This window comes from Elaeis guineensis, chromosome 6, assembly GCF_000442705.2.
Source record: "Elaeis guineensis isolate ETL-2024a chromosome 6, EG11, whole genome shotgun sequence".
NCBI lineage: Eukaryota > Viridiplantae > Streptophyta > Magnoliopsida > Arecales > Arecaceae > Elaeis > Elaeis guineensis.
Window position 1 is genome coordinate 74,339,785 of NC_025998.2, and position 15,010 is coordinate 74,354,794.

General features: G+C 34.9%; 1 non-coding gene across 1 annotated transcript; it reads left to right on the forward strand.

The window, feature by feature from the left end:
* The first annotated feature begins 14,260 nt into the window (after window positions 1–14,260).
* On the forward strand, window positions 14,261–14,366 carry LOC140858873 (small nucleolar RNA R71). The gene has a single exon (XR_012142278.1). It is a non-coding gene; the product is annotated as a small nucleolar RNA R71 (small nucleolar RNA).
* The last annotated feature ends 644 nt before the right edge of the window (window positions 14,367–15,010 follow it).

Genomic DNA, 15,010 nt, shown 5'->3' on the forward strand with positions numbered 1-15,010 from the left:
ATTAGGCCTAACAATTCACTAGCCCTTTTTCCATGTCCAGTGAATGGAGATTTGGTCATCTTTTTCATAAGGCATGATTCACAAGTTTCTAATGATTGAAAATCATTAGAATGAAAGAACTCATCTTTGATTAACTTGTTAATCCTTGACTTACTGATATGACCAAGTCGGCAATACCAGAGATATGTCATGTTATCATTTTTTTTTCTTATTTTTATCCATCATTAAAATATTATCATTAAGTGAAAGTATAAAGAGACCATTATCCACATATGCTTTCTCAATAAACTCATTAGATAGAAATATAGAGCAACTATTACTCTTCACCTTTATTTTATAACCATGTCTTAACTGTTGAAAAATATATCCTCAAGCTAATCATCTAAGTTGTAGATGATTGTGCTCCATACATGTATATGAATTATAAAATGATAAATATTATCTGGTAGATTCATCATAAGAAATATATTTTTCTAAATAGAACTTATGAGTTATGATGAAGTCCTTAAAGCTACTTTCAAAATGATAAAAGAGAATTTATCATGTGATTCTTAAATCCTGCTCACGATCAAATGATACAATTATTACAAAGATAATAATTGTATCAAATGTAGATCGTTGTATGTCATATTAGTTGGTTGTCCTTTTAACCAGGACGTATGGTGATATGGATATGGCATACACGTGTTATGTAGGAGTATATTTCACTGAGTGTGACCACCTCTGGAGCACTCTGCTATTAAAGATTGCTCTGATGGGATATGGGTATAAGTGTTCCTTTGATCTGAGGCTACCTCGGTAACTTGCAAGCAACTCACTGTGCTTTAGTGTCAGACTATCTAAATTTTTAATTCGATGATGAAAGATTTCTGGATATAGTCAAATACTTGTAAAGTCTGAGTGCGAGTCAAGATGGAATTGACTGCTCCAAGTAAAATTGGAGATGATGCATCACTGTATTTCAATTCAACAAAATTTTGATCAAAATAGTCCTAGTGAGGAGTCATAGGATTTTTGAGGTTGAGATACCATGTGGATCACTCATCCAAGATTAACAGTTTAATCCTAAGTCATCCTTAAGTATCGAGAGTCAAACAGATAAATTATACAGTAACTATATCTACGTAGGTTTTAGAGTGTTGCTGGGCATACATTCGGTCTATCCGAACATTGGATCATCATTACTAGATGGTTATATTGATTAGTACAAAAATTATTTTTGTGCTATCGATTTAGGTTTGATCCTATTGGGTCACATACAAAGAAGTACCTATCTGAATAAATGGCTGATCGACAATTATGAATCGTTGAAGGATTTAATTATCAATATGATTGATAATTAATCCTATACAAAGATTATAATAAATTATTTACTAATGGTTGATAAAATAAAAAAATAATTAATTAATAATTTGATTATTAATTGACTCAATTTGATTGAGCAATGAAGATTGGATCAAATCTAATTAAATTAGATTCAGTTAGATTTGCTTTGGATTAATTGGATGATATAGTCCTATTGGATAACAGGACTTGTTCTAATTAATCTTAGAGATGCAAATCAAATTTTGAGTTGAATAGGATTTAATTTTATTTGATTTAGGTATTGATTGGATCAAATCCTATTGGATAATAGGTTTGATTGGATCAAGCCCTATTATCAAATACTTCTCTGAAAATATTAAAGAAAAATATCCAAGAATCAATCTTTGGATCAATGAGATTTTAATCTAACTAATTTTCAATTGGATTAGGGCCTAATTGATTTCATAATTGGGCAAAGATCTAATTAGTTAGTTTGTTATAACTAATTCTTAAGTTACTTAGGATTGGATCTAAGAATTAGTTAGAATTTGATCAAGATTCATGAGTCCTATTTGGAATAGGACTGAACCAACCCATAACTCATCTAATTTAAGAGATCCCATGCCCCACTCCCTTTCATGTTTAGGATTCACACCCCAAATTCAGATGCCGCACCCTCTTATGTTTTCATGAGAAAAGATGTGCGCCTCTCCCCTCTTCTTGTCACCAAAAGAAAGGAGGGGGCGTCCAAGAGTTGGACGCCCCAAAAGTCCCACACGCCAAGACCATCTTCTCCTCCCTTCTTGAAGAAATTTTGTGAGAGTCTAATTGCTAGTTCTTAAATATCAAAGAGAGTCTCCTCTACTGGGTTTATACTAAAAAATTGGAGAAAAAAAGTTCTTCCCAAAGAGAGAAAGAGAAGGAAGAAGAAAGGTCTTCTTTCTGATGCGCAGCCTTAGAGAAGGAGTTCTTCTTCCAGATTTTTTTAAATATTTTTTAAAATAAAAATTAAATTAAATCTAATTTTTAATATAAAAATTTTGAAAAAAGATATTAAAAAAATTTGGTTGGACGTTGGAGGTTCCTAGGGCTGTAGATCAAGGAGAAAAAATGAGAAGAAGAGAGAAGAACGGTTCTTCTCTTGGATCTCTCTTTTAGATTCTTTTAGAGATTAAGATTTTATGTTATTTTCTATATGAGAAATTAGATTAGATCTAATTTTTATCATAAAAAATTAGAGAAGAAAAATTCTTCTTAAAGACATAAAAAGAAGAGAGAGATTTTCTCTTGTACATGAGAGAATTGAGAAGAAAGGGTTCTTCTCTTGATCTCTATCGTAGAGATCTGAAATATGGATCCAGAAAGAAAAAGTGAGGGTCTCTTTATTCTTCATCTTCTTCATATTTTTTTTAGATCAGTCAATAGCATGGTATCTTCGTGAGCTAGCACTTCTAGGGAGACCGATCAGCACAAGGACTTCGTATGGATATCCATAGAGATCAGACATATGTGCGGCTGCTGAGCATCATGAAGAATCAACTATCATGAACTTTGAATATGATGATCTACTATCCATACTTAGTATGGAGTTTTAAACTCAATTCATATTTAGATGTGATCTAAATATAATTCAGATATGATCTGATTTGATATAGATATGATCTATGTTTGTTGAATTTTAGATTTTAGATTTATATATATACATATTAATTTATGTTATTGATCCTGTATGGTAGTTTTAGATTTGATCTATGTATTTATTATAAATTAAATTATTTAATCTATATATGTTCTGCTGTAAAAATTTTAAAAATGCATGCACAAAACCACCATGCTTCCCTTTAATTGGTATCAGAGTGAAGGTTCGTTATGATATGAACATATATGCATATAGAGTTGAAATCTAGATTTAGTAATGTATGAGATGTGTTATGATCTAATTTTAGATATGATCTAATGTAAAATCAGATTTGATATAATTTAGATTTGATTTAAATTTTTTTGCATATATGATATATAAATAGATTGATGATCCAATTAGTAAGTACTTAGATTAGGTTGATCACCAGGCCATCTGGTCATAGGAGCAAAAAGAATTTAAAAGCCATCTTTTTTTATTCGATAGGATGCTCTTATGACGTGTACGGGTGCCATGTAATTTAATTTCATGAAGAAGAATATGAAAGGAAGAACTTACTTTTCTGCAAAATCCTAAATGTTGAAATTCTAGGATTTATTGTTTGTGATATAAAACTTGAGTTGTATGAAAGTAGAACATCTAATCTATATAATTAAAATTATTTTAATCATAAGAAATAAAATTTGAAATCATAAAAAGTTTAGATATGATCTAAAATTTATTATGATTGATTTTATTTCAATTTATATGAAATTTTTTAGATATGAAACTATGTGATACATATTGGCACGCCAACTGAGCTGACTCAGTTTTGAACTGTGTCGACCCAATTCTCTGATTTAATCAACTCAGTACTAACTGACCCGACCCAGCTATCTTAGGTCAAACAGTAATAGTTACTGTTCATGATTAGTTAGTTGACCAAGTATTAGACTTAGTCGACCCACTGAAGTGAGCCAACTCAGTTCAGGGATGAGTCGACCTAGTTTTCAGAATAAAAAATTTTGCATAAAATGATGTAAAATTATTTTATAAAATTGAAATAGTTTTAATTAATAACCTTAACCCATATTAATACTATACTTAATTAAGAATTAAGAAATATATTTTAAATCTAGAATTGTGATTAAAGATCTAATGATATTGCATAAAACATGGGACAGGAGTTAGCTCAAATCAGGTCCTTTCAATTGGATTAGATCTAAGGCTAGAATCAAAGATTTAATAGACTTAAAAGAGTAGTTAATCAAATCTAACCAATAGTTGATTTAGATTAGATCAAAGATACTCTAGATCAAACATAATAGTTGTAGTTGGTTGAGTCCATGTCTTTGATTAACCAAATGGACCTTGATTGAGGCTCAATGGTTGAGCCCCGAGTTATAAGACAGATTAGATCACTAAGTGACTCCAGTTGATTCATGTCATTAAGATTAATCAGTATGACTGATTTAGATATTGTAGATCGATTTGTCAGTTAGACCAACTTATCTCTAGTCTTTCTCATGATTTGGTGAAGTCAGTGGAAAGATTTATCATGTGTCGATTTGATCCACTAGTCACTATTTTTTTTCATGACTTGATGAAGTCAGTGGGATGATTTATGACTTATAGATTGACTGATGTCTTATAAAATAAATTAACCAAATTTTTTAAATTATTAGATCCATAAAATAAGCTAGTTATGGAGATAACTAGATCTTAACCTCCCATTAAGGTGTATGATAATGCATCCAATATTCTAAATAGGTATTGGAGGCACCACATGCCTGTTGTCTATTGAGTATTAAAATTATCATTCATCATATGATCATCTTGTTGTATCCTTCAGATCAATGGTCAGGTTGGCTGAGCCACAGTCGAGCCTGGACATTCATTTGCTGGATACACTTGATGTAGTCATATTAATAGTTGGACCTAATCGAATTTTTCAGTGGAGGTGCCACACGCCTGCTAAAGAGATATCTGGGGTAAAATCTGATTGTTAGAAATTATTTGGAGAAATAATTGGTTATGAACCAACCTATTGATGCATTAGGATTGGTCGAGCCACAATCGGATCTGAATATAGTTTGTGTGGATTCTAGGATCCGCTAAGGAATTAAAGTAATTTCTCGAATTAGAGGTAGAGGCTATCAATTCGTATAAAATAGTGAAAAAATTTTTAGACTAAAGTTCAAGTCTTTAGACTTAAAATAGTTCATATACTAATAGGTTAATTGTTCTCTTTTCAGAAATAGCTAGAATATTATCACTCTGTTCACTATTAGACAATGATAATATTATCGGACCTAACTTTGATAGTTAGTATCAGAAGTTGAATATAGTTTTTGAGCAAAATTAATCAAGATGTCTAAGGTTAACCCAAACAGACCTAAAAAAAAATCGATAAATGGTTGCTGATTAAGATAGTTATATAATAACTCTTTAAAATTTCTCTATTGGTAATACTACTACCTGGGTATAGGATACCGACAGTATAAAATCTCGATCAAAAAGTGATGATTCAATTGATGATACATTAGAAAATCTTTTCTAATTATCATCCTGCTTTGGCCAAAGACTTTCAAATCAGTGACCTATGAGATCACATAGGATGTTTGCTCCCCTTATTAGGAGTGATTGATCCCTTATTGATCACACACAATCTCCATACACTCTTCACCATATCCAGAACACCCCACACAAGGATCAGAAAACCAAGTTAGGTAGTGAACCAAATTATGGATCCAAGTACATAAGGTACCATGGTGACCTTAGGTCTAAGGATCACATACACAACTCCCACTAGAAAAATATCAGTTGACATGTAAATAAGACTCCATTTGATATTCTCTTGTAGGTCAATTCAGTGAACTCATTCTCTAATGAGCACCCATATCCTTGTATTAGTATCACCATACAAGTAGTTGTGAGATCAACCACCCTCATTTCTGAGCATACATAGGACATGCCAGTCTTATCGGTATCATTGATCTCTGACTCAATGTACCAACGATTAGGAATATTTTAGGTTAAGGCTATCGAGGAATTAGGTCTCACTGGTGTGATCTCATCATGATCCTAAAACTATTGCCCAAATCTATGGGGTTCATTATAATATTAAAAATAATAAGATGCAGCATATAATGAATCAAAAATATCTATTTTATTAATATAAATATCAATTTACATGAGTTTAGAAGATAAATTATAATAAACGTCCTATCACATCTCATATGTGATTGTCTTGTAGGATATTATTTTTTCAATTTCTCATTTGCACTTAAAACCAATCGCCCCTATACTTGATACCCATGCTATCAAGATGGTGGTCAAACTACTACATTGACAAGGCCTTAGTGAATGGATCCACTATATTATTCTTGGTGTCAACTCGCTCTACGATTATATCACATCTTTCGACTATCTCTTGAATGAGGTGGAACCGTCTTAGGATGTGCTTAAATTTATGGTGAGACCTTGGTTCTTTGGCTTGAGCAACTGTCCCAGTATTATCACACTAAAGAAGCACTGGATGTTCAATCCTTGAAACTATATCCAACTCTATGATGAATTTCTTCATCTAAATGGCCTCCTTAGCAGCCTCACTTATAGCAATATACTCAGCCTCAATGTTCGAGTCAACAATAGTTTGCTATTTCAAACTTTTTCAACTTACTACACCACCATACAAAGTGAACACATACCTAGATATAGATTTGCTATCATCCAGATCAGATTGAAAACTAAAATCGATATAACCTTCTAGTTTTAAATCAGATCCACCATATATCAAAAAAGCTTTTCTAGTCCTTCTCAAGTACTTGAGTATGTTTTTCACAGCTTTCCAATGATCCTTCCCAAGATGAGCCTGAAATCTACTTACAATGTCCAAAGCATAAGCTACATCAGGCTTGGTACACAACATAGCATGCATTATCGATCTTACAGCCGAAGCATAACAAATAGAACTCATTCTATTTCTCTCTTCAGGTGTTAAGAGATATCTTCTTAGAGAGTTGTATACCATGACCTATGAGCAAGTAACCTCTTTTACTTTCCTCCATGTTGAACCTTGATGTGTAGTCGTTGATAGCACCAAAAATAACTCTACTCACTACGTAGGTAGGATGAGTCGAGATCGTATCCTCAGGGATCTTGGGCTAAGTTAAGATTGAAAAATAAAAGAAAGAAGCATTGTTTTGATTTAGAAACTAAATTATCTTAAAATTTATGTAATTAAAAAATAAAGAGCTCGGGAGTTTTGAATTAATTTTGTACTAGTAGAGTTGTATCTCTTTTTTCTTAATTAAATGATGCGATTAATCTTAGAAAAAATACCTATCTTTCCTCGGCACACTTCGTACCTGTAGATCATGGCACGTCTCCAGAAAGTACTAGGTAAACAACTCTTCTTTTCTCAGCACGCTCCGTACTCGTAAATCACGGTGCGTCTCCAGAAAGTAAAAGTTATTCCTAATATTAATCTAACAAGAAAGTATAAATAAAAATATATGAAAGAGAGTAAATAAAGAACTCATGATGATTTAAATAAAAAGCATAATCTTTATTGCATATAAATAAATACAAGAAAGTTCAGAACAATAAAACCACTCTGTGTCGTTACAAAATTTCTTCTCCACTCTCGAGACTGCTAGCCTAGCTGCTTATAGAATAGTCCCTTTCTCTTCCTCTATGCAAGGCTCTAGAAGAATTTCTGGGCTCCCTCTTCAAATGGGAGTACAAAAGCCTTTTTATAGGTGTTAGGAGGGAGGAGTTTTACATGGTTTTCAGATGTGGGACTAAAGAGAATACTAAGGATTAAAAGATGGATGGATGAGATGAAAAGATCACAAGTAAATAAAGAAAATACAAATTCTTCCTCTTGAAGTATTTTCAAGTATTATTTTTTTTCTTTAATTTTTAGATCCATCTGCTATCTGTTCGCCACTATGTCCGCACATCCGCAATGCCGCGCGAACCCGCCATGCCGTGCGAACCCACTGTGCCGCACGCCCGATGCCGTGCGATTGCGCCAACAAAAGCCGGCATCTCTATTTCACTTGAAACCCTGCGCACCTGTATCTTGGATCGGACCCACCACGTTTGAACCAAGCCACTCGTCAGCTCCCACACTCAAGCCTCGGGCCCGCACCAAAATTCAAATCGCATGAAGCCCACCAAAAATGTGCCAGCCACACTCCTTTATGCTCCTTTTTGATTAAAAAATTACAAAAAAAAACTTTTGTTTCTTTAAAATGATGCTTATATCCTTTTGGATTCCTTGTATAGTATCTTTATTTTCTATAATACCGTATGCATTCTTTTTTTATTTAAATTTTATTTTAAGTCTAATTTTTTTCAAACTTGAGTCTTTTGGATCTGCAAATCAGACTCTTTGTATCGACGATCATCTTTTCTGTAAAACATAAAAAGAAGCATCAAATTCTTAATAAATAAGATAAATTAAATATAATTTTTTGCTTTAAATGACTTAAATTAAGTGTTTATCACACCTCCTAACTTAAATTTTGCTCATCCTCGAGTAAAATAGATATATCAGCATTGTGTATCGACTCGGTCTTGAATAAAAAGTTAGGTTAGGCATCCCAAAAGGTAGATGATACCTGGTCAGACTATTAAAGAGATACTTCATTGAATTATCAATTTGACCCAATTAGTGGTTGAGTATTAACTAAAGAAATTTCAAGAGTTTTTCTTTCACCAACTCCTCACTTTACTCTTTAAATCCTCTAACTTAGTGTGAGAGAGGCTTATTATCTTCTTACAATTTAGTCCCCTTATTATCCACTATTATTATTATTATTATTATTATTATTATTATTTTTAATATTGCCCACTTTTTTACGCGAACCACAATGCTTATTTAGGCGAAGGGGTCCAGTTACTCAGTAGAAAACCAATATTTTTTTTTTGATTTTTTTAAATAAAATTTTAAGGAGAATTTTTGCATACCTCGACCTTTCCACCCAATCTCTCATGAAGCAGATTCTTTATTGAGATCAGTAAGAAGAGGGTTGTAGAATCACTCCTAAAATTTGATCTAGTCTAAACCCTACTATTCATTGGGTTTTCTTAATAATTTATTTCTCAGTATCTCTAAAATTATCTTGACCGTTAATCATTCATTGATTAGGATGCCTAATTGACTCTTAATCAAAATAACATTCGGATACGCAAAACTAATTATTTCTGACCATACTCAAGGATTTGATTAATTTTCTTCCCCCCCAACTTAATCTACATTATCCTTAATGGAGTAGGAAAGCAAAGAAAATAAAAGGAGAGAGTGCACCTGGGATAATTTTACTTCGGAAGTTGAAGATAGCTTCATTGATTAATAGGCTCTTGTTCTAAATTTCTGCAGCTGCAGTAAAGTAAAAAAAATATGAAATCGTTGGGTTGCCTCCCAACAAGCGCTAAGTTTTACGTCTTCAGCCAGACGTCAAGTTTATTATTCATTATAAAGTGGATCACACAGGTAGATGGTGTCGATTCATTCTTTATGTGCAATTTCATCTACATATGGCTTCAGACGTTGGCCGTTTACCTTAAATGCATTGCCATTTCGGGGGTCATGAGTTTCAATTGCTCCATGTAGGAATATTTGTGTGACAATGAAAGGTCCATCCCATCAGGATCGAAGTTTATCGAGAAAAAGGCGTAATCTGAAATTGAAAAGCCATACCTTTTGATTTAGCTCAAACAATTTTCTAGAGATATATTTGTCATAAAATACTTTGGTTCGAGCCTTGTAAATTCATGAACTCTCGTATGCATCGTTGCGAAGTTCTTCCAGTTCATTGATTTGCAACCTTCGATTAGAACCTGTATTCTTCATGTTAAAATTAAACATTCGTATGGCCTAGAGTGCACGATGTTCTAATTCCACCAGCAGATGGCAAGCTTTGCCATAAACTAATCAGTAGGGTGACATACCGATAGGGGTTTTAAAAGCTATACGGTAAGCCCATAATGCATCATCTAAGCGAAGAGACCAATCCTTTCTATCAAGCCTAATCGTCTTTTCTAGGATATGTTTAATCTCCCTATTTGACACCTCTACCTGACCATTAGTTTAGGGGTGATATGGTGTGGCCACTTTATGTGTAATATTATATTTTTTCATAAGTGCTTCAAAATGTTTATTTATAAAATTAGTTCCCCCATCACTAATGATCACCCTTGGGAAGCCAAATCGACTAATGATGTTTCGTTGGATAAAACTAGTTACAACTTTATTATCATTAGTCTGTGTAGCTATTGCCTCCACCCATTTTGACACGTAATCAACTACCATCAAAATATATTCGAATCTAAATGAGGCTGGAAAAGGTCCCATGAAATCAATCCCCCAAACATCGAAGATTTCTACTACTAAAATGGGGGTCAGCGGCATCATATTCTTTTTGGATAAATTTTCTGTTCGCTGACATTGCAGACAACTTCGGCCAAATTCATGTGCATCCTTGAAAAGCGTTGACCAATAAAACCCACTCTGCAGCACTTTTGCTGCAATTTTTCTTCCACTAAAATGTCCCCCACATGCCGAAGAATGGCAAAAAGTGAGAATGCTTTGGAATTCACTCTTGGGGATACAACGGTAAATAACTTGGTCAGGACAGTATTTGAATAGTTCAGATTCCTCCCAGAAATAATGTTTAATTTGTGAGAAAAATCGATCCTTTTCTTGTTTTGTCTAGTGAGAAGGTACTTGTCCTGTTGACAAGTAATTGACAATATGGGCAAACCATGGAGGACGGCTAGAGGAGATTGCAAAAAGTTGTTCATCAAAAAATTTCTCTTTGACCTCATCTATGCCTATCGTGTGTTCAACTAAGATCCTAGAGATGTGATCAGCTACCACATTCTTGGAACCCTTCTTATCTCGGATTTTCAGATCAAATTCTTATCAAAGAAGGATCCATCTGATCAAACGCGGTTTAGTATCTTTTTTTGAGAGGAGATGTTTCAGAGCCGCATGATCAGAGTAAACTAGAACCTTAGACCCTAACAGATATGAGCGAAATTTTTCAAGGGCGAGCACTACTACTAGTAGCTCTTTATCTATTATGGTGTAGTTTAATTGGGCATCGAAAAGAGTCTTGCTAGCATAATAGATCACATGTGGCTCCTTATTGATTTTTTGGCCTAAGATGGTACCTATTGCAAAGTCAGAGGCATCACACATAATCTCAAATGGATGGACCAGTCAGAGGGTTTTATTATGGGTGCTGTTGTCAGAGCTGTTCATAATGTGTTGAATGCTTTCAAACAGTCTTCGTCAAAGACAAATGGTGTGTCCTTAGCCAACAGATTGCACAAGGATCTTGAAATCTTGCTAAAGTCTTTGATGAAGTGTCTATAAAATCCAGCATGACCTAAGAAGGATCGTATTTGTCAGACCGAAGTAGGGGGTGGTAGTTTTGAAATGACCTCAACTTTGGCTTTATCTACCTCGATCCCTCTTTCAGAAATAATATGTCCTAATACAATTCCCTTCTGCACCATAAAATGGCTCTTTTTCCAACTTAGGACAAGATTTGTCTCCATACACTGTTTAAGAACTTTGGAAAGATTATGGAGACAATCCTCAAAGGTGGTTCCAAATACAAAAAAATCATCCATAAAAACTTCAAAATATTTATCCACCATATCCGAAAAAATGGCCAGTATGCACCGTTGAAATGTAGCGGGTGCATTGCAGAGCCCGAATGGCATACGCTGAAAAGCGAAGGTGCCATAGGGGCAGGTGAAGGTAGTCTTTTCTTGGTTATCCGAAAATACAGATACTTGATTGTACCCTGAATAACCATCAAGAAAATAGAAGAAACTTTGTCCTACTAACCGTTCTAAGATTTGGTCGATGAAGGGCAATGAAAAATGGTCCTTCCTAGTAATGGCATTTAGTTTTCTATAATCTATGCATACTTGCCATCCAGATGATATGCGAGTGGGAAGCGGTTCACCTTCTTCGTTCTCAACCACAGTAATATCTGATTTCTTAGGTACTACTTGAGTGGGACTAACTCATTTACTATCGGATATGGGGTAGATGATTCCAGCATCTAACCACTTTACCACCTCTTTCCTTACTACTTCATGCATGTTTGGGTTCAATCTCCTCTGCATATCTCGATGGGGTTTAGCATTTGCCTCAAAATGAATATGGTGCATGCAAATGGAGGGGTCAATTCCTTTTAAATCGACAATGGACCAACCGATAGCCTCTTTGTGTTCCTTCAGAATACCAACCAATTGTGCTTCCTGATTAGGGGTCAAGTCTGATGCAATGATTGCCGGGAGGGTGTCGTTGGGTCCTAGAAATACATACTTGAGTGTAGCAGGAAGGGGTTTCAATTCTAACATAGGTGGTGATTCTAAAGATGGGACTATTGGTGTACTGGTTAATGTGGGCAATGGCTCATACTTGATTGTCCATAGAGGAGTGGTTTTATCGTGTGGTGTATCCAACAAGGTGTTAACTTCTTTCATATATCCCTCAAAGTCATACACTCCAAAGTGAGCCAAGCAAGTATCTAAGGGGTCTGGTGCTAGAATTATGGGTGTTACATCTTCTATAATGTCTTCTGGTATATCTACTTCAAAGCAACTATCCATTGATGGTCCTTGGGAAGCACCAAATATATTCAGTCTCAGTTTTTTATTCCCAAACGATATGTCCATGACTCATGTCCTACAATTAATGCATGCATTTGCCGTAGCTAGGAAGGGTCGTCCTAAGATAATGGGAATTTATCTTGGGTTGCCACTTAGTTCCATGTCGAGAATCAGAAAATCAACTGGAAAGTAAAACTCATTTACCTTGATCAAGACATCCTCAAGCATTCCACGTGGTTTCTTAATTGATCTGTCGGCTAATTGCAGTATGACTGATGTGGGTTTCAGTTCTCCAAATCCAAAAAATTTATACACCAAACTAGATAAAAGATTCACACTTGCCCCTAAGTCCAGAAGAGCTTTTTCAATGTGATAATCTCCTATAACATAGGAAATGATGGGGGCTCCTGGGTCCTTAAGCTTTGGAGGAGTGGCATGCTGGAAGACAGAACTAGCCTGTTCAGTGAGGCATACTTTCTTTGAGATTTGTGATCTAGATTTATGTTTTTGGGTGCACAAATCCTTCAAAAATTTGGCATAAACAGGGACCTGTTTGATTGCGTCTAGAAGGGAAAGATTAATTTGGACTTGCTTAAACAATTCCAACATCTCGTCGAGTCTTCCTCCCTTCTTATCTGCAGGAATAGGGGCTTTCAGGGCATCCAAAAATGGGGCTTTAGGCAAGTAAGATGATTCTGGTGCAGTTGGTTCATTCTCTATTTTAAGGTCCTCCTTGTTCTTGGGTGATTTGGCTTCGGTTAGAGGTTTAGGGTCAGTCTCATTGGTTTTACTAGTGTGTTCAATGACCTTCCCACTTCTCAGAGTCATGATTTATTTGGCGTGTTCAAAAAAAGCTTCTGGGGTATTAGAGCTCTCAATCACAAATTGCCCTCTTGGGTTGCTCTCGGGTTGGCTAGGTAATTTTCCTCCTTCCCTCCTACTGAATGCAGTCGCTAGTTGACCTATTTTGGTCTCTAGCTTAGCAATGGATTGTGTGTGGGAGTTAAGGGTCTCAGTGTTAACTTCTAATCATTCTAGTACTTTCAAAACTTTTTCCTCAAAAGCTGAGCTATGACCAGTAGTAGACGGTTGAGGAGCATTTTGAAATTGATGGTATGGTCCATGCCTATATGTTGGGTCCTGATATTGAGGTCGAGGTGAGGCAGGACCAACGACTGGTTGTGGTCTCCAGGAAAAATTTGGATGGTTTCTCCAGTCGGGGTTATAAGTGTTCGAATATGGATCGTTTCCTGGTCTGCGAGCTTGTTGGACTTGAGCTTGCTGAACCTGCTCATGCACAAACTCAAAAAATTGAGGTGCGGCTGGGCATTCACTAACAAAATAGTTCGAACTTGCACACAATGCACAAACTTCTTGGATTGAGTTAGGTGGAATCGGGGATTGTTCAGTATTTAGAAGACGGTCTAATTTTTGGGATAGTTCATCTACCTTACTGTGGATATCTATGACATTTTCAATCTGATAAATTCCACTTCTTTTTTGTTGAGGCATGGGTTGCTCTCTAGAGGTGGCAGACATATGTGTAAGAAATTCTCACTAAGTGTTTCAAAGAGTTGCCAGGCTTCATCCTCACTCTTTAGCATGAATGTCCCACCACATGATGCATCAACCATTTGTCGGTGTTTCTCTGATAGACCATCATAAAAATACTGATAAAGTTGCCATTTAGGGACAGCATGGTGTGGACATTTACGAATGAGGTCCCTTAACCTTTCCCATGTCTCATGAAAAAGTTCACCCTCCAATTGGGAAAAACTAGTGATAGCTTTTCTAATTTAATTTATTTTTCCAATTGAAAAGTATTTCTTGAGAAATTCTCTCTGAAGATGATCCCAAGTTGAAATGGTTATAGAGTCTAAGGAGTTTAACCAATGCTTGGCTTTGTCCTTAAGTGAGAAAGGGAACAGTTTCAAGCTAAGGGCATCATCAGAGAAGTTTTGGATTTTTACTGTGGAACAAATTTCAAAAAATTCATCCAAATATTTGTATGGATCCTCGTTACTAAGTCCATAGAATGATGGCAACATTTGAATAATGCTAGACTTAATCTCATATTGGGTAGCTTCTACTGGAGGTGCTTGAATGCATGGAGAGTAGGTATACGAGGATGGAGTGAAATATTCTCTCAATGAGCGTGAAGGATTAGCCTCACCAGGTGCAGCCATGTTTCTAACTCAGATAGTCCTAAGAGTCTTTTCTAATTCTTCGTCTAATGGTTGCAAGTCAGGTTTTAGTGATCGTCAACCTAACATACAACTAAAAGGTCTATGTAGGACTATTCTAGTCTATTAAGGATTATATATATATATATATATATATATATATATATATATATATATATATATATATATATATATATATATATATATATATATATATATATATATATTAAGAAGAGAAGAGAAGAGAGAAAAGAGTTCA